Source organism: Rhyacophila brunnea, unplaced genomic scaffold (genome assembly GCF_057557595.1).
Source record: "Rhyacophila brunnea isolate RB1 unplaced genomic scaffold, BYU_Rbru_1.0 scaffold_1, whole genome shotgun sequence".
NCBI classification, from domain to species: Eukaryota; Metazoa; Arthropoda; class Insecta; order Trichoptera; family Rhyacophilidae; genus Rhyacophila; species Rhyacophila brunnea.
The window spans coordinates 6,125,601-6,145,986 of NW_028232751.1; the positions used below are offsets into that span (position 1 = coordinate 6,125,601).

General features: G+C 33.6%; 1 protein-coding gene and 1 long non-coding RNA gene across 3 annotated transcripts in view; one reads left to right on the top strand and one right to left on the bottom strand.

The window, feature by feature from the left end:
- LOC147079412 (peptidoglycan-recognition protein 2-like) overlaps positions 1-20,386 on the bottom strand; it is a 41,310-nt gene that overhangs the window by 19,374 nt on the left and 1,550 nt on the right. The gene's annotated exons all lie outside the window — the stretch shown is intronic.
- Positions 1,987-17,506, top strand: LOC147079413 (uncharacterized). Its single transcript, XR_015069477.1, has 3 exons — positions 1,987-3,503; positions 12,437-12,625; positions 16,991-17,506. It is a non-coding gene; the product is annotated as an uncharacterized LOC147079413 (long non-coding RNA).

The following is a 20,386-nucleotide window of genomic DNA, read 5'->3' on the forward strand; positions in this document are numbered from 1 at the left end:
TTGATTTATATATCTGTAACGCTGCGCTACACAATATACAGACACAATGTACACTGTATCTCTATATCTGCAATCCATTGAACACTCTGAACGATGAGAATATTGACGGGCGGCATTGCCACCTGGTGTTTTTTACTAGTAAGATTTATAAAGAATGTATCACCATTTTTCAAGGATATCTGGTGAAATATTCTAGCTTTATTATGAAAAGTTTTAAGCTGTGTGTGGTGTCTAAAAATGCTAGATTTAATGCCATACACCAGATGAAAATTTTACAAGCTAGATTCCTATTTAAAAATGCTAGATCTGGCAGGAAAAAAGCTAAGTTGGCAACGCTGATACATCGATATAATAAATAGACATCACACTGCATATAAACTAAGTGTGACTCACACTATTCGTGTAAAAATAAATAATGAACTGGTATTGTGTCTTTAATTAAATCAAAATATAAAGACGTGCCTGAAGTAAAATTTGTAATGGATGTAAAATTCGAAACAATGAACACAGTGCTTTAAATGATATTTATTTTTAATCTTATTCTTATTCAATTCTGTGCATTGTTAGAAGATATGATGTTATTATGTTAATATGCTCTTTAATAAGCACTATAATAAGCACTATAATGACACTCATGGCACAGCGATTGAAAAATACTGGTAGATAATGATAATTTCCTTTTAAACGTGTTGTCATGTTATAAACCTGCCACACTAAGGAATAGAAGTTTTTACGCAGGCAACACAGAACAAAGGTCGGGAGCAAGATGGCGACTCGCGACGGATATGAGTTGCTTGTTTTTTGTTTTGTGATTGGCGAATTTGTACGGATATAAATTAAGAAACGATTAAGAAGACGAGAGGCTGGTGACACGGGGCTTACGTGTGGGACCACGATGCAGGACGGACGTGCATAAGTGGGCCGGTGGCCATTTCGGTCCGCCCGAATTAGAGATGGCTTTCCGACGTAAACATAACGCCTAGACAAAGGCTTGTTGACGTCAGAACTTGGATCCACCTTGGAGACCCGGATTACCGTAAGCTGTATCGTTCCTTTTGTCCAATTATTTATTAATCCCTCTCGCGGGATTGTCAGAGTGTCTTGATTCCCGCTAGTCAGGGTTTGATCCGTTAGCTTAAATTATTCATTGTCATAACCTGTAATTTATCTGTCAAACCTTTCGCGACAATATATCTTGTTATCTTGAAATTAACATAAACTTTTATTTCGCTCCTAGACTCCCAATTTCATAGCCTTTTCAGATCTAGGGGCTGGCGCCCACATACCAGCATTTGCTCTGGATATTAGACATTTTGTTTGCTTTTAGAATGGATGTTCCGGAGGAATGAAATTTGAGAACGGCCGTTGGCACTCAAAAAACCCACGACCGGAAGGTAGTAGTCTCTTATATTGGCTAGCCGGCCTATATATATATATATCTCCTTCATAAGTTTTATAAACCTAGACACAAAACCTACGTGACAGTGTAAACTGTAAAAAATTTATCTATTTTTAATTCAACGACTAAAACACAATATTTAAGAATGAAACATTCTTTTATTTTATCAGCACTAGGTACAATCCTATGTTTGAAGAGGTTTTTTAACAGATTTTTGTTTTACAAGAAATGGATGTTAGTCACTTGTTCAACCTATGAGGTTCTTACTCTGGGTCCTAACAGATATTGAAAAATAATGTGTGAATTTTTGCCAGACCCGGGATTCGAACACGTGACCCATGACATTATAAATCTAAAGTGTAGCCACTCGGCCATGTATTACATTCTTAAATCATGTGAATTATTTGTTGAATAAAAAAATTATTTAATTTAAATTAATAGCAAGTGCAGGTATGTCAAAACTAAAATTTGTAGTCCTGATGCCGACTATGATACCTGTTATCGGTACCTTTATTCAAGCTGCAAAAATCAGTTGCCAATATTAATGAAATTTGATAAACACTTCAGTCACATAGCAGTTAATTAATTTTGTCGTAATTCAGTTAGGTGCAGGTGGCTAAATTGGTAAAAGCGTATTGGATCTGATGGATCGGGTCCTATATTTATTTTAAAAAATTTTTTTAATGTGTTTCCAAATTACGTATGTGTAAACTGTACTTTTCTAACCAGACATCTACATTTATTAGTTGGAATCATTTTCATTCAATCAGGTTATTTTGTGGAGTTCGTTTGCTGGAGAATCAATTATGTTGATAAATTTAGTCTAGAGACTAGTAACACAACTGTTAGCACCAATTTGGCTGTAGGAGAATAGGTATAAATAGGTCACAGAATGACACATTCAAGATGCCAATTTGTTGAAGCCAAATTTAAAGGTCTTAGTTATTTACATCTACTTATATATTTATTTGTAACAAAGTATGAAGAAAGTTTCATGGTTGTAATAATAATAAGTTTGCTCACCAAATACGCCACAAAGTTGCTCATTTGAAACATTTATTGGGTATTGACCCGTTAATCCGAATCCTTAGAAAAGATTTAAAAAATAACACCGGTCCACCCGTCGAGGACCAACACAGGTTTGGGGTAAATCTGAGGCACAAGAAAAAACCAATTTCCTAAGAACTTACGAGGTTTTGATCATCATGTACTCGATTTTAATTTGTTCATTTAGTATATTTTAATGCTAACACGCCTTTAGAATTTAAAATGTAATTAAGAGAGCTGTCAAAATGTCAAACATTTCATTTGTATAAATATGTAAAATCATGTTTATTAATTTGATCTTCAAAATATGCCAGATTACATTTTATTCATTTGAAAAATTCCCAGTATTAAAAGACGTATAACACGCTATGACGCATGTTATGACATGAAAAGCTCATGCGCTGACGCAGGTTGATTATTTCTTAAATAAACCAAAATATTCTTTTATTTGGTAGTTCGCCCATAAAAGTTTTCATATTCATAGTATACGGGTTGCGCGAATGCAAATTTCGTCTATGTAAGTTCAATACCGCGTATGAGCCAATATGTTCAAAATACATATTTTTGGCGCACTCGGTTAAACGGCACAAGCCGCATTGATTGGTGCTTTCAAATTTTGAAATTTGAGCAACAGACTACTTGCACTCGGTTAAAATCAATACCGCGCATGAATTATCCATAGTAAAGAAGCAAACAATATCCCTATATTCAATACAGCGGACAAACGGAGAGTTGCGACAATACCGCGTAAGGTCCAACTGATTTACAAAATAATCCTATGGCAATAGACAGGAAGACACAATAAACTGCATTTAAATTTATTTTTTATCTTTTTTATTGACGAAATTGTTTTTTGTCCCTCCTGAACATTTTGACAAATGGTTCTTCCGCGGTTTTGAACTTACATAGACGTTTGTTAGGTATGTCAAAATCTATTTTTAATATTTTTTTATCCCGCATTTGTTTTGACATTTGCCACGTGTCAGAAATTATGAGTGGAATCATACACGTACGATCTTACTTGCCCATTCACATTACAAGTGCGACTAGACCAAAGGTAAGTCTAAGCGAAAGTAACAAGACAATTAAAAAAAACCCCTCTCTCTTCTTAAAAGAAAACGATTAAAATTACGAGCGAGTGAATGCTGGTGTGGTTGTATCGGATTATTTGACAGATATCAACGAAGTTTGCACAATAAGCTCGGACAGGCCAAGCAAGGTAAATAAAATTCTTTATAGTATGTAACGCAGAACAAGATGAATGTTATTTCTTCAGTTAGGCCAATAATTTTGTTATTTAATCTATTAATAGTGTTTTCATATCGACTGCTTAAACCAGCGCTCTATTTGGTGAAATTGTTTAGGAATTTAACGATTGCAAAAATACACTAATTTTTTTACAAATATGCTGCACTATGAATTAATACACTATTTTAGTTTCAGTTTTATATATAAAGAGCGAAGTTGTTCTATTTACGATATTGGAAATTTGGCACCTGCAGTTGGGTGTTTTGTGTGAAAAGCGATAACGCATTTATTTATAGGTTTAGAAATGCTATCATAATCTCATTTTTGGTCAAAAGAGCAGTTGGCTGGTTTGCAGATTAGGCAGTCGATATGTACTATGAATTGATTTTATAAACCCTCCATTGATCGCAATATTTCGCTTATCGCAACCATGTGCAAAACTTATAGATAATTAAAACCAAAGATCTTGGAGAAGACTTTCTCTAGAAGATGGAGCCTAAATATAATAAAGTGAAGGTGAAAGAAAAACGACTTTATTTTTAAATCATGTCCGATCCTACGAAAATTATGTGAACCTCCACCAGTGTGGAGGTTGTATTAACAGATTTTTGTTTTTATGTAAAATGGATGTTAGCTACTTGCTCAACCTATTAGGTCCATACTCTGGTCCAAACACACATTGAAAAACGACATGTGACTTTGCTAGACCCGGGATTCGAGCCCGGGACCCATGACATTATAAGGCAACACGGCATATAATGTTGTCGGCTAATAAGACTAATGATTAATTATTTTTTTTGTGGTTAATTAATGGTTGGCTGTAATAACACAACGTAAGGAATTATTTCAATAATGATTTTACACGAGAGACTTCCATAATAATATAAGAAAATCTACATTAATTCATATGTTGCAAATCGTGTCCGGAAATTTGTACATATGCAGTTCGCCGTATCACACTTCACCGTGAAATGTTGAATCGAAACTATATGGTCATATATTAAAGACCGTCCAACCTCTTTGGGCAGTAAGTATATAAGTACTGAGATAAAATTCATGTCTAAATAAAACACAGTTCTTGTTCGTTTACAGGAAGCCAGCGGCAAACAAATTTTGAAAATAACCGATACACTGGATTATTTGTTAGGTTAGGTTAGGATCTAATAAAATTGGAACATTATTGTCTGCAATGCTCCATGAACAACGCGTAATTTTTTCATCTCAGTGCTATAGAGATGACCATATAGTATACAATTATAACATAATATGAGTTTACTATATTTATATTCATTATTATTACCAATAAATAATTTCACACTTAATATAGAAAATTACATTATAATATTATATAAGTACTTATGTATTTGGTAAACATCCTCTTGATGAGAATAAGGGACACGATAATACACATCCTCAGGAAAAACCAGGCCGGGTTTCTACCTGGACGAGCATGTGCTGACCAAATTCACAACCTTTGTCTTCTCCAGCAGAGCCATGAGCTAAACACCCCATCAGCCTGCTGCTTTGTGGATTATGAGAAGTCTTAAAAAGACAGTCCGTACCGCCCCTCCCTCTGGAAGATACTAGAAGCATACGGGATCCCCCCAAGATCATTGCCATAATCAAATGTCTGGACGAGAATAGCAAATGGTGTGTCAGAATTGGTGACACTGTCACGGAATGATTCGGGTCACGACTGGAGTCAGACAGCGTTGTGTCCTTGCTCTGTTTCTCTTCATCATCCTCTTTTGGTTATCATGGTTTAATTTAATTAAATTAATTAAATTAAATTTAATTAATGGTTTCTTCTTCATGGTTTAAGCAACAACGCAAATAAAACAAACGTTTTATGCAATAGCACCTGTCCTGATCCAGATTTCCCTTTAATTAGCAAGGGGCAAAACATCGACTGCTTCAAATACATTGGGGTACACATCACAGGAGATGACATTTTGCAGAGAGAGCTCATTATCCAAATAGGAATGGCTGGAGCAACCTTCAACTCGATGTGGAGTGTCTGGGACTCACAATTGTACTCGGTCATGCATTCTGACGGTGCTGCTTTACAGTAGTGAATCATGGCACCTTACGAAGGCTCAGAGCAACAGTATACTGAGCTTCGAAAACAGATGTTTGCGACTGATACTGGGTGTGGTGTGGTGTGACATTAGGAGTATAGGAGATAAGAGAACGCACCAAGCAACCTCTCATCACGCTGAGAGTGAAGAGGTCGCCTCAAAGAGGTTGGACTTGGTTTGGCCATGTGCTGCAGATGTCAGAAGAGAACCTCAACCTAGCTGCCTGCTCTTCAAGCCAACCGGATTCCGGCGTCCTGGAAAGCCGCTAATTACTATCTATAGCGTGTATATGGATGCTGGTATGACCTGGAACGATGCAAGAAGACTGGCGAGTGACAGGGATTCTTGGAGGCGCCGCGTGGTGTCCATATGCTCCAACTATAGGGGTGGATATGGCCGAAGATTGTTTCAAATGAGGAACGCCCCTAAATTTATCATTACATTTTATGCTTCAGTGGTGTACAGATCTATCAATTTACGTAATTTGATGCGTATTATAATAAAAATATATATAAAACGACCAGGAGTGATATTAAAATTATTATTAGTAAACTTTTGGTTTATTGCGAAGAAGAAAAGGAGTCACATCTAAAAAGAGAGCCGATACATTATTTAAACACGCGTTGCCGCCATGACAGGTACGTCACTAAGAAGTCTTCCATATGCGACTACAGCGACTTCCAGTTATCGACAAGATGTTGTTGTCAGACAGTACTTATAAAAGTATTAATAAACGCTGTTTTGAATTTATTTACCTTTAACCCCACCCTATTGATATTAATTATTCTCACTCAAAACATCATATCGTCGGTCCCAATTAAAAAAGTCGGATCTGAATTTTTGTCATTTTCGGATTATTACGTAAAAGTTATTTAAACACTTTAAATATTTATACCACAATCACAGTTTTTTTTGTTTGTTTGAAAAATTCCGAGATACTCAAGTTAAAAATGACAGATCTACCAACAGTGTCCGAATAACAATGTCGGTTCTTACCAACCGACATTGTTGGCTGGGCGCGGGTGAGCAAGATGCGTCGGATCTGACAGTTGCTGCTATGTTCACCGGACAGACGGATATTTTTATAAAAGTTTAGAAAAGTTTCTATAATCCGTATTTTTATTCATCATAGCAAGCAATAGGTCACAAAGGATATTTAAAAATGCTATAGGCTCAAATTATAGTGACAAATTTCCGGAGAAAAAGAAAGAAATGAACACTGAAAATTCAAATCTCAACGGTCATTCTGACAGAAAAGGTAGGTTAAGTAAAATTTTACTAAAATATTATTTTTAAGTGGCATTCTTATAAAATTAAATAAGTGGATATTTTATAATTGTCATATTTTTATATTTACTTAACATAGTTCACAACTAGGTGTTTCCAAGTAATAATGTCGGTTGTGGAAGATATGACTATTTTAACCTACATTTTAATAAGATCTCTGTCCGATGTGGGACATCCGACGTTTTTAATTGGACAAAACTTTATGCCTAATGTCATAAGTGGTACAACCGACTATTTTCACTGTACATCAACAATTCTGTTTTGTGTTAAGTGGTAGAACCGACAGTTTTAATGGGACTGGTGTTTTAAAATTATTGTAGTACCGACAATGTTCCTTGATTAAATTATTTTTTTATTAAAATGTTTAAGCTAGCTTCTGAGGGTTACGGGTAATATATATAAAATGGCTAATTTACATATTATTCTTCATTATTTTGTTTAGTATATCGTTAAGAATGACTATTTTTATTTTTCAGCTAGTGAAAAATGTTTGAAGAATCCATGCCAAAATGCCGACTGAAGTGCTATGATTTTTTTTCTGAAGAGCAACGCTTACACATTTTTCACAAATTTTGGTCTCTAGACGTAAAATATACCGAGAAAATTCTGAAGCGTCGTCAAAAAACTGTAGTCACCAAGCATGATCGTTGAAATACATTTGTTTATTATGTGCCTATTGAGGATAAGAAAAAGAAATATTTTGTAAGACTATGTTTCTGAATACTATTTCATCTGGAAAACGTACTATTATAAGCACTGCTTGGAAGAAATATGATGGAGATAATAATATTGAGCCTGATCAACGTGGAAAATACGACCATAAAAACCGTCATAGATAACGGTGGTGAAAAGCATATGCGATCACGTAAACTGTTTTCCTCTGGTAGAATCGCACTATATTCGAAAAGATTCTAAAAAACTGTAAGTGACTCTTGAATGTTCAATTTATATCGCGAGTGGTTTGATCTGAATAAATATTCTAACAAGTCACAAACCAAAGGGTAATACAGAAATATTGTAAATGAAAAGTTCAATATAGCATTTCACCGGCCAAAAAAAAATTGCCTTTGTCATGCATTTTCGATCAAAACCGGTCCAACAGACGAAGATAAAAAAAGACAGGGCAAACATTTAGCCCTTAGGAAGGCACATTGCACACTTAAAAATGAAGATAAAAACGAGGCTTTACAGAGTAAAAGTATTGTAATTGTTATATTTGACTTTCAAAAAGTACTAACGACTCTTCATGGGGAAGTATGACGTATTTTTTATTACAAACGAAAATTACCAACTTTGAATGTTACTGTGTATAATATGGCAATGAAAATCGGAACTTTTTATATGTGGCACGAAGGAGTTGCAAAACGGGGAGCAAATGAGGTTTCTAGTAAGTTGTCTGTACAATTTTATAAAAGAACCGCATTATTTATCGGTGTAAAAGAATTTAAATTTTGGTCCGACAATAATTGTGGTGGTCAAAATAGAAACCGCATCGTATTTACCCATTATATGCTTGCAGTCAAGAAGTTCAATGTCACCATTACTCATAGATTTATGGAAAAGGACCACACTCAGAATGAGAATGACAGCGTCCACTCAACCATTGAAAGAGCTAGTGATCGCAAAATGTTTGTATGTTCCTAAGAAGTGGTAGGTATTGCTTAATCCGTTGGACAAAAGCTGAAAGTGAACCATACATAGTAAAGAAAGTCATTACAATGATGTACCTATAGGATTTTAAATCATTACTCGCAAACAAAAATTGGACAAAAAATACTTCGTGAATTTATGTAATTGACTCGTGTAACAGAACTAAAGGTAAATGCACAACAATGCGACACGATTGAGTATAAATATGATTTAAGTGAACCTGTAAAAGCTATAGTTGTGCTAAGATGTGCAACACGAAACACTTCACAAGCTTCCTTCAGATCAAATTCTCTTGAAAATCTGAAGGAAGCTTATGATGGCTCACTTCCTGTCAGTTACTATAAGTATGAAAATTTGCAAGATATGTGTAAGAGTAATCTTATTCCAGAAAAATATCACAACTTTTACATGGAGCTCGCCCATATTGAAAGATTCTTAAAAATACAAGCGGAGGATATCATTGATAGTAATAGTGACAAAAAACAAAGTTAACTATTACTAACTATAGTTTTTGGGGATTTTTAAGTTAAAAAAAATATTTAAATATATAGGAGTTTTATAAAGCTACAACAATGACCAGTTTTTATGATTATGAGGTATATTTTTTATGTTTACAATGTCAAATTTATGATTATGTTTTCTTTTTTGTAAGTAGCTACTTTTATATCTATCTGTGATTTCGATTTTATACATACATTCTTTAAATTAAGTACTTGGAATTGCTTTATTCGACAGATCCGACATAAAATTTTTATCAAATTCCAGTTAAAATAGTCGGAACTGACACATTCGACATATTAATTTTAACATAGTCCCATTAAAATTGTCATAACTGACACTTCTGACAAAATTACTTAATTTATTCCAGTTAAAAATGTCGCATGTGACTTTTCTCGAGTTTTGATAAGTAATTCTCAAAAATTGTAATATATATATTTGAACCACCTAAAAATAAGTGTTTTTGCCAAATTTGGTAACAATATTTCATAAATTGGCGATTTTACGGATATTTAACGGATAAAAATATCTTTGATTGCTCGTACTGAAAAGTAGCATTTTGCAGATCCGACTTTTTTAATTGGGACCGACGATATTGTGAATAAGTTGATAAGTCAATTTAAAAAAAAAACTTGTATTTTAATGCCAGCATGTTTAGTTAATAGAGGATACAAATTGTTAAAAATTTAACCAATCTGATTTACCACAGAAAACCAAACATAAATAATTACAAGATAAAAAGAACTTTTTATATACCACGTTTTTAAATTTTCTGTTGAATCATATAAACTTGACAATTCTATGTATTAATAAATACTTTTTTTTGTACTTGATAGAAATACTGAATAACTATTATAGAATAATGAAATGTCATATTGATTTCCATAGTAACGCACGTACTTATATATTTATAATTTAGTTGCTAGGACCCCTTTAACAACCAACAATAATAAATTTCTATACAAAACAGAATTAACTGAAAATGAATTCAATTCTGCTTAAAAATGGCAAAAAGTATTAAAAGAATGCATTGTCGTTGTGTTCTGATATATTCTAAAAGTTTCAAATGTCTAGCTAGTCGGGAAGTTAGTTAAAAATCTTCGATCGTCCAATACAAATCTTGGACAAACAAGAAAAAATATGTACTGGACACACAAGAAAAAATCTGTACCGGACAAACAAGAATACGAGCTAATAAAAACTTGGTAAAATAACTGCCCTGTGATGTTTTTTATGCCATAAACCGTTATTATTCATTAACAAGATAATATAAACTCATTCATATAGGGAGTGTTAGTTTGTCATGATTTATCTTTTTTTGAGATATGAATGAGTCAGAAAACGACAATTTTAATTTATTCACACTAACAACTTTTAATGTATCTATATAATTATCTGGTATGTTAAATATTTTTCTTATCTGTATAATATGCTACTAAATAAGGATGGAATGTTTGCATATTGTTTTAACATTATTATTTTTACGAAACAATTACTCTACTTTAATGAAATTACCTACTCCAGTGGTATTCAAAACTTGCACCATATAGCCATGACTAATTCCCATTTCTGCAATTTGACAGTTAATATTCCCAGACAATCTTATGTTCACTGATAGATTCCATTGGTGTAGGTTAAATAGCATATATTATATTGGGTTAACAACTGGTTTCAAAACATACTTTGGTTCAAAAAGTTGTGTCTAGTCTGATTCCAGGATTTAAGGAACTGGTGGTGGAGGCTCACTCTTGCCATTAACCAGTATTTTTTTGGGTGTCCTGTTAAAATCTTTTTACATTACTTATAGTTACAATGTTTAAAAACTACTGGAATACTATCTTTTGGATAGCAATTGAAAATAATAGATAACATGAACAGACAAATAGCACAGATATTACAACTCTGCAACTCAACATCGAATGATTAGTTGTGTCCTATAATAAGGATTCACTAGGTGTGGGACATGGTAAGAGCATACATGTAGCGCCCCTGTATAGAAATAGACTGACCAATCATACCATTACCGTGGCGATGCAACAAAATAGAAACTGCCCTTTTCAAGACCAACTCCAACATCCAGCCTTGACGGCAATAACAATAAACATCAAAGGGGTATTAAATGCCAAAGAGGATCTCCTAAAAGAACTTTGAGCAAACTATGACTGCGACAATCTCTGCATCCAATAGACACACAGGTATACCAATAACAACCGCCCAAATATACCTGGTATCTAGCTATTCCAACACCATTCATGTAAAATATGATAGTGCAATCTTTACAAGGGCCAGACTAGTCGTAAAGTCTGTAAGTCAGAATAACATTGAAATATTCTCTGTAAAACTACAGGGTTAGTGTCGTTAATATATAAACCACCAAACGAACTCTTTCAGTTCAAGATACAACAAAAAATACTGGAGATAAATTCAGAATTATTATCGACGACTTTAACGGCCATAGCATTAATCGGGGCTACGCTGGTATAAATGATGATGGTCAAAAAGTGGAGTCGTGGGCAGACGCTAGAGGAACTTCCAAGCTCAATTCACAGCGGACGATGGATACGAGGCTATAACCCAGATATCGTCTGCTTTCATGGTTATTATCCAATACCCAGTATATACCAGTATGCATTCAAATATAAGTTGCTGTAAAATATCAATGTATCCCATTTAATCATCAGACGGACGTGTCTACGAGTTTTTTGTAGAGCATGTCAAATAGATATCAAGAGAATGTATATAGAAGAATGGCGAGGTGCAACAAAATACCATTACACAGCCTTGTAAATGGTGTGTGACGAGAAATTACCACCTAGAGTTATGCAGGTCTTCGCAGTTTGGAAGACTATAAATCGGATACGAACCAGTCACTAAAACCAAAAATAATATGAAGAAATGGACCTTCAAACTGCGGAACCTGTGATGGTCTGTCTACTAGTGCATCGATGATATTGTGTTTGAAGCCAATGACGCAGCCATCACGGTGGTTATGTCATGGTTGGGGATAGTCTAGACTCAAGGCGGATCTCTCGTACAGACACAACTAGGTAATGACGACATACGGGTATATTACAACAAGTCATGTGACAAAACCATTGTGTAAAAAAGAATAATAGAAAATATAGTGATAATATTTATTTTTGAAATCTTTGTTTAAAAATAAATGTCATTGAATAATTTGGTGATTTGTGAAAGAATCATAATATTAATAATTTTTCTTGTTTTGAAGATTGCTGACCAAATTGCAGTACACCTCCCTATCCTGGATCAGTCGTATCACATCTTCAACACATTGGAAATTTAACCACTTATGAAGATTGCATAACTAAGAGAATCTCCTTCTACCCATGCTTCTGCTGAACTTTATCTTTCCTTGCATTATGTGGTGGAGTAAATGAATGTGGAAAATATGGCCAAAGTATGCAGTCTTTCTGTGCTTGATAGTAGCTAGAAGTTATCGGTAATGTTATCAGTCCAAGATATCTTCATAATACACTGATACAGCCTCTAGGCTTCTTATGGTCTGTCCCTTTAATGTCCAAGCTTCAACTTGATAGATCATTACATGTATGATGTAGCATCAGATGACTATCCATTAAGTCCCCAGACCATCTCGACTGGAGAAAGACGTTATATTTTTTCAAAAGTGCTTCATGCTATCTCAATCTTGATCTTGATATCATGGTGTGGGCTCCAGTTTACATGAAGACAAAGACCATAATATGATAGATAACTTTAGTTTGTTAGGATTGATTCGGTTGTTTAGTAATAATTAATGTAAATTAAAATTATATATAAGAAGTTTGTTGAAACTTGAAACCAAAAATGTTGATCTGTATAGTATACAGTATAGAACAGTGATTTTCAACTTTTTTTTGCTTGGCGAAAGCCTACGAGCACTTCCTAAAATTTCAAGGAACCCCTCCCTATACATATTAAGATTCAGAGGGGTACTTTACATAAAAAAAGTATAAACCACTAAGCAGCAAAATGCCACCGATAAGCAGATTCAAATTGTTTCCCCTTACTATTCGCCCGAAGATGTGTGTACTTAATTTTATTAAATGTGCAACAGACACATGCAAACATATTCATTAAAATTTTGATACACATGTCCAGACAAGATTGTTAGCGCTGCGGGCAACGTTTATGTCATCTCCGTAGAAACTATCATCAGAAGTTGTATTATTTGCATTCCTATCTTAATATACGAGTCTCTACAATGTCCTGCCCCTTAAAAATGCATGCTTTACCTACTTGCACTGGAGTCACTGGCAGGAGTCAGGAAAGGATTATTAACTGATAGTTTAGTATACAAATATTTGTAACAGTTATGGAGGAATATTAACACTTGGAATACAAATCAATACCTAACAAACTTTTCTGTAACTTTGAACCTTGCACGCCGCGAATTTTATTGCAAAAATAAAAAATAAAAAACGATATTCCCAATATATGTCGTTGTGTGTTCAACATAAAAAGTTTAAAAAAAAATGTCAAAATAACTGATTTACGTTAGTAAAATCCCGTTTAAAGCGGGACGTCCAAAGACGTGATTTTTGTATGAGCGGCGTTCCGTTCCAAGGCGTAGAGTTAGAGATTTTTGAGTTTTGAGTAAATCACGAAAAACTGTTTTGGGCATATTATGATGATTTAAGTGTAATTTTAGATGTTATATTTCTTCTGTTACATATGGAAAAGTATAATAAAATGTCAAATCCAACATATAAACCATATTTATTCAAATAAATGCATTTTAATTATCCCAAGAGCGGTCTTTGTCAGTCGCTACCCGACAGAGCGGCGTTCGACGCGGAATTTTTAAAAAAGAGCTGTGTTTGATGCACAGTGGTACATTGTCGACAGGAGATGATAGTTCAGTAGCGATCCGTATTTATTTTAATTTATAATATATTTTCGAATTTACTTTGTCTATAAAATATTTTGTAGCCATTCTTACTTACTGGCGGCTGTATAATTTTCGCATTGCACCTACATATTTAGCTGTTATATTGGTATGTAATATTTTTTAAAAATAGTGGTATGTACTTGTCTTGAAAATAAAATGCTTTTTGTTGGTACAAGCATTAATATTTATTTATAATAACAATAACACATTTAATAATATCAATAGCATAACTGAAAAAACCCAGCGGAATTAAGTACCGGCCTTTACCTAACTAATTGCCCAATTACCTGTGACCCAAATTCCATGAATGTAGGAAACCAGGGAACTCAGAAATAATGGGAACTGAAATACTATAAATAACCTATTTATTAAATGTAAAAATAAAATGATAATATTTTTAAGCAATATTATATATAATCTACTTAGGTATATTAGATATTTTATAGCATTAAATTCAGAAAACCAAATCCGACAAATAAAAGTCTACTTTTTATATAAAAATAGGTACTTAATAGTAAACGTGGGGCTTCTGAAATTTATTGCAGACGTATTATAAAAATAACGGTATTTCCACAAGATAGCACAGCATCGTTAACTATGTATCGTCATTACAACTAAGCTAATCAACAAGTACAGTATATTAATAAACATAGGTAATTAAATTAAAATTCATTATCATTAATATTAACGAATGATACAATTTTATGACGAAAACAAGAATATCATTTTTATCATAAAAATAGCCTAACGTAACATAACCTACCCACTAAATCTATCATTTGTATAGTAAAAATTATCAAACAAAAAGCATCTCCCTGACCGAAAATAGTTTTCCTTTAACCCTTTGGCTGCTACGATGTTGTGCAAAATCCAGTCGAAGATTGCTACCAATAATTGTCGATAAATTAAAGTATTGTATTATTTTTAGACACCTTACCACTCTAATTGATTCTGCGAAATCGGAATATTTTGAAAACACGTTTTGTAATTAGTTTATCGTTTTGAATAGATAATGAGGCTATTAGATATTCCCCGCTTCGTCTGCCTTTAAAATTAATTGAAATTCTCTTTCTCACTCTATCATACTGACGACCACGTGTGCGAGCGAAACGAACTATTCCAAACAATCGGTTACTTCAAAATATTATTTTAATTCCATTCGATTGCGTTAGCTAACGACACGTACTCCCCATAACATCTTATTGAGAAAATAATTCGGTAAAATATTGGAAGAAAGTCGCGTTTAACGTAATATCAAGGATGAATCTGAATTCTTATATAATATATAAAGATAATGCAAGTGATCCAAAATTATCAAGATATCAATTCATATCACAAATCATAGAAACTATTGAAAAAGGTTGGATGGTAGAAAAAAATTATTTATCAGATGCACATAAACCCACACGAGGGATAATACAAAATAATGGAATTAGGACATTACCCGGCCGAAAAGAAAAAGTTTGCATTGTTTGCGGTAGGAAAAATGGTGGCCCCGTTAAAAGATCGCGTACAATATGTTTGAGTTGTGAAAAAGGTCTTCATGGTGTTTGCTTATCGGAACATTTAAAATATTTCAAATGATTTTTGTTTCATTATTTTTTTTATAAATGAAATTGTTTTTATATAGTATAAATCCACTTTAATTTAATAGAAAATCTACGATCCCTTCAGGGAGTCACTATCCGTGTATTTTACTTTAGTAAATTAGAAATAAGTAAGTTAGTATTAATTAAGTTAGTATAATCTTTAGTATTTTTAGGGAAATACTGTTCTAAAATACTTTTCCCACTGTTTCAAATGTATAATATTAAATAAAAAATTGTCATTCCACCCAGAATTTGACTATAAACAAATCAAAAACGAAATTTGTTTATATTGTAAACTGAAATTTGTATTTGAAATTAATCCTTTTATTATAAAAATGCTGATGCGATGAAAAAAAATACAATAGTTATAAGTTCTAACCCTACCCAGTCACAAAACATAAATAAATCAAGTTATATTACACAACAATAAAACTAAATATATCAAAAATGTTTCATATCGCTGAAGCAGTAGTATGTTCCAAAATTAACTTAACATTTCAGGCATCAAATGCAAAACAACGATCGTTGTGGCCAATATAAAAACAACGATATATCGTTGCGTAGCATTCTAAGGGTTAATTAGAAATTCCTTTTTGACCAAACCAAATGTTATAAACGTGTACTTGAGATTCTTACGATAGTTTATTATACCACACAGAATATTAAATATAAATGACAACAAAAAAAAACCACGTGAAACTACAAAATAATATGAGATACCACTGGACTATTCATAACAATACAGCAAAATACAGTCAATTTTTAAATACGTTTCTTGGCGTAACAGGTTACATTTCCACACAGCTGGATTTCTCAAACGCTTCCTTAATTGTCCTAGTTGAGATTCCGTCACACTAACTATGGAAACATTCATTATTAAAAAAAAAATAGTAAAATAGTCAGAACAAAAATACGACTTTCCTCACGTTTTGAAGGTTTGTATGGAGATTAAAGGATTCGTGAAGAGTAATTATTTAAATCGCGGCGTCTGATTGGCCGGTTACGCAGAGAGGGTTTTACCAGAACAAATTTATTTTCAGAGCGGGTTTTAGAGTCCGTCACCTCGGTATCTATTTTGATTTTTTGAAGAAACAGAGAGGAATTTAAAACTCTCACCTAGAACAGAAGATAGGTCTTACGAAAGAGCTCCTGCGTACATTCATAACTATTGTTTTTGAAAAATCACCCAAAGCGGGTTTTGTAAATCTACGCCTCAAATAATACAGTTGACATTGTAAATTATCAAAAAAAATCTCAAATCGCAAGCTTCGTATTTTTCCACTAGGTTCTCTGCTGGCATGCCTCTCCCCCTTAAGAGGGTAGGCGTCAAATAATCGCCTAGTATGGAGTCTTCGCCACTGATAGATAGAGATGTATGGCATTATCGACAGGACAGAAACAACAAACAGATCATTGTGCATACTGTGTTATGAAATGGAAGTAAGCAGAATGTGGAATATTTATAAAACAGATATGTTGAAACTAATCATCGCCAGCTCTTGGAAAAAGGTGAGGATGAAAGGAAGGAACACAGCGACACCTCTATACTACAATTACAAACAAAAAATTTGGAGCACTTGGAACCAATTAACGGACACTTTTAGCACCCTGAAAAATCTGACAAACGCTTAAGTAACTCACACCTCTACATACTTTTATGAGACCTTATTCACGGTGTTAAATAATATTAAAACCAATTAAAGAAATCGACTAACAGATGAAGTTAGTAGCGCTTGAAGTGGATAAAATACCTACTTTCAAATTCAGCAAATGCAATTCAGCAACAAAAAAGTCACTAATGTAAAGAATTATTTGTTTTTGCATTTTTAATAAATAAATATATCAAAAATTAACTCTTTTTTTTACTAGGGCTGCAAATACTACAAAATTATGGATGTTACTAGATTTTTTCAGAATTTTGACACACCAAGCTTAAAAAGTTTGCCTATGAAGATAGACCTCTTATTATACTCGATTATTAAATAGTTTATGAGAATTCTCACGGAGCCCCAGGGTAATACGGAGCCTGGTTGAGAATAACTTCTCTATACAGACAGAACCTAAACATGAAAGTCAAGACGAAAACTCGAAAACAGAGGTTACTATTCCAGAACTGCTGTAAAGGAAGGACGCGGGGATCAGAGGCATATATTCAATTCAATTCATTTTTTTTTTTTTTTTTAACATATTGTGGACATTACAAATTATAAGTTTAAGACGTTCACAACATGACGCTTAGAAACAAAGATATATAAATATAACAGTATTACATAAAAAAAGAGATATATTAGTAGATGAATTAGATAGGTACAAGGAAGTACACCGGATGAGTTAAGCAGACCCTATTTTAAGATTTTATAAAACAACATCCACCTAAACTCATTCTCACGTAGGTGGAATATATCAACACCCGAAGCAATTTCGTTGAACATAGTTATCACTCTCCCAATTGGCATTACCAGTGGCAGGTTGGTTCTGCACCTTGGGAGAATAAACAACTGGTGGTCTCTATTTCTAAGATAGTTATCAGGGACACACAGGTCAACACTGCCCAGAATGGCAGAGTTCTCATTTATACCTTGTATAAGTCGAAAAAAATACGTAGCTAAATAAAGATTTCTTCTAAATTGCAGACTGCAGTATGTAAGCATGCCTAAGAGAAAGTCAGTTGGATAAAGCCACGGATAGTATCCATACAACCTCAAGTAAAGGAGTCTCAAGAATTTCTTCTGTACCCTCTCCACCATAAGGCCATACTTCAACTGGTGCGGTGCCCAAACAATAGACCCACTCTCAAGTCTGCTTCGAACTAAAGAATTAAATAAAAGTTTTAATACCGTAACATCTGAAAAGACCCGGGAAGTACGCATGACGAAGCCCAACATTTTAAGCGCTTAGTTACAAATGGTAACTATATGGCTAATAAATGTCAGTTTACTCTCAAACGTAATGCCAAGATCCCTTACAGATGATATTCGTGACAGAACTCTGCCATGCATCGAGTATTGGAAAAACAACACTTTTGAGGCTCTGGTAAACGATAAAAGATTGCATTTATCAATATTGAATTGAATGTGTATGTGAATGAGCAAGAGGAGTTGTAGTTCTTCGAATCGCTGATATTATGTTTTGATATAACATTAAAATATTATGTCAAAACATATTAACACCTTAAAAAGTGTCAGAATTAATGAAACAACGCAACGCTTACATGAATATTTAAAATACACGACTCTGGCTTCAAGCAACATAAGATAGGCAAATCTCCAAATATCTGAAATTACGCATGCGCAGCTTTGAATATTTTCAGAAATGGTGGTAAGCAATCATCCATAAATGACATCACAACGTATTTAACTCCATTGTCTAAATTACGTCACATATTTGAACATTTGTTAAAAAATATTTATTAAAAAATAATATTTTATTTTCTTCCTTTTAACCCACTCTGCCCCTTCCTTACAAATCCGTCAAATTTTATCACACAAGCATCCCATTAGCATGCGATGCTACATATGGATGACCCCTGGGTATTGAAATAACTTATAGTAAAGGAGAAAAAGTAGAGTCCAATATCACAACCACATGGACTCGTCGCAATGCAAGATGAGAGATCAAAGTATATCCTGTACAACAGTGGCGAAGAGTGAGTGGAGGTAGGCTGTCAAGATTTGACATGAATACGTCACAATAAACTTTATCAGTCAAACGTATTTGTTTTGAACTAAGGCAACAATGTGTAGTTTGTTTTTAAAATTCAATTAACCTTGCCTAATAATTCAAGCCATAGTAGATAAAAATCAAAAAATATTCATTTATCTATAAAATATCTAAAATCCTCTCACGTGAATACTCAAAAAAGACGAGAATGAAACTCCAGTATCATTCTAGCTAATGTATTTCAATGGCGGCTCGCTGACAGTAAGACTAGAATCTCTTCAGTTTCAAAATCCCCGCAACTCAAACTGAGGAGACGCGACATGCTAGTCCCCCAGTCTCTCAGTTGCCAGTCGGTCATTAAACAGTGGTACTAATATCAGTAGATTTGATGAAAAATCTTATTTTCTTACCAAAATTGGTAGCACTGAACAAGAAATAACAAGATGATAACAAGCCCAGACGTCAAATGTTAAAGATGGGCGAACTGATTTTTAATTTAAAATATGTGGCAGATGTTGAGAAATACTTCTGCCTTTATAATTACAGACTGTCAGAATATTCCCGTAAAGAAATTACAGAAAAAGCTTAGAATTAAGTAGGAAAGACAATGGGTTTAACTACCGCCATCTTTAGATTAATAAAACCTGAGCATAACTTTTTGCACAAGCAACGAGTGGTCCACTGCCATACTATTTATTAATAAAAAACTCTTGCAAGCAGAATTTGGTATTCTATAATGATTGAAGAGTATAAATAAGTTATTAGTTATTGTCGTTTAGAATCGACTGTCACATTGACAAACGTCCTAGTGTATTATGATATTATTATACACATAAGAAGTTTACTTACGTTGATCTTCAGTTTATTATTAATAATACAGAACCACTAAATCAGATGAACTCCAAGGTCTCCAAGATACGTTAAAATAATCTGAATGAAATCTGAAACTAAGAATACTCAGACAAGTGAACACGACAGACGCGCCAGTTTGAGCACTCTATAGACAATGACAGGTCATCCA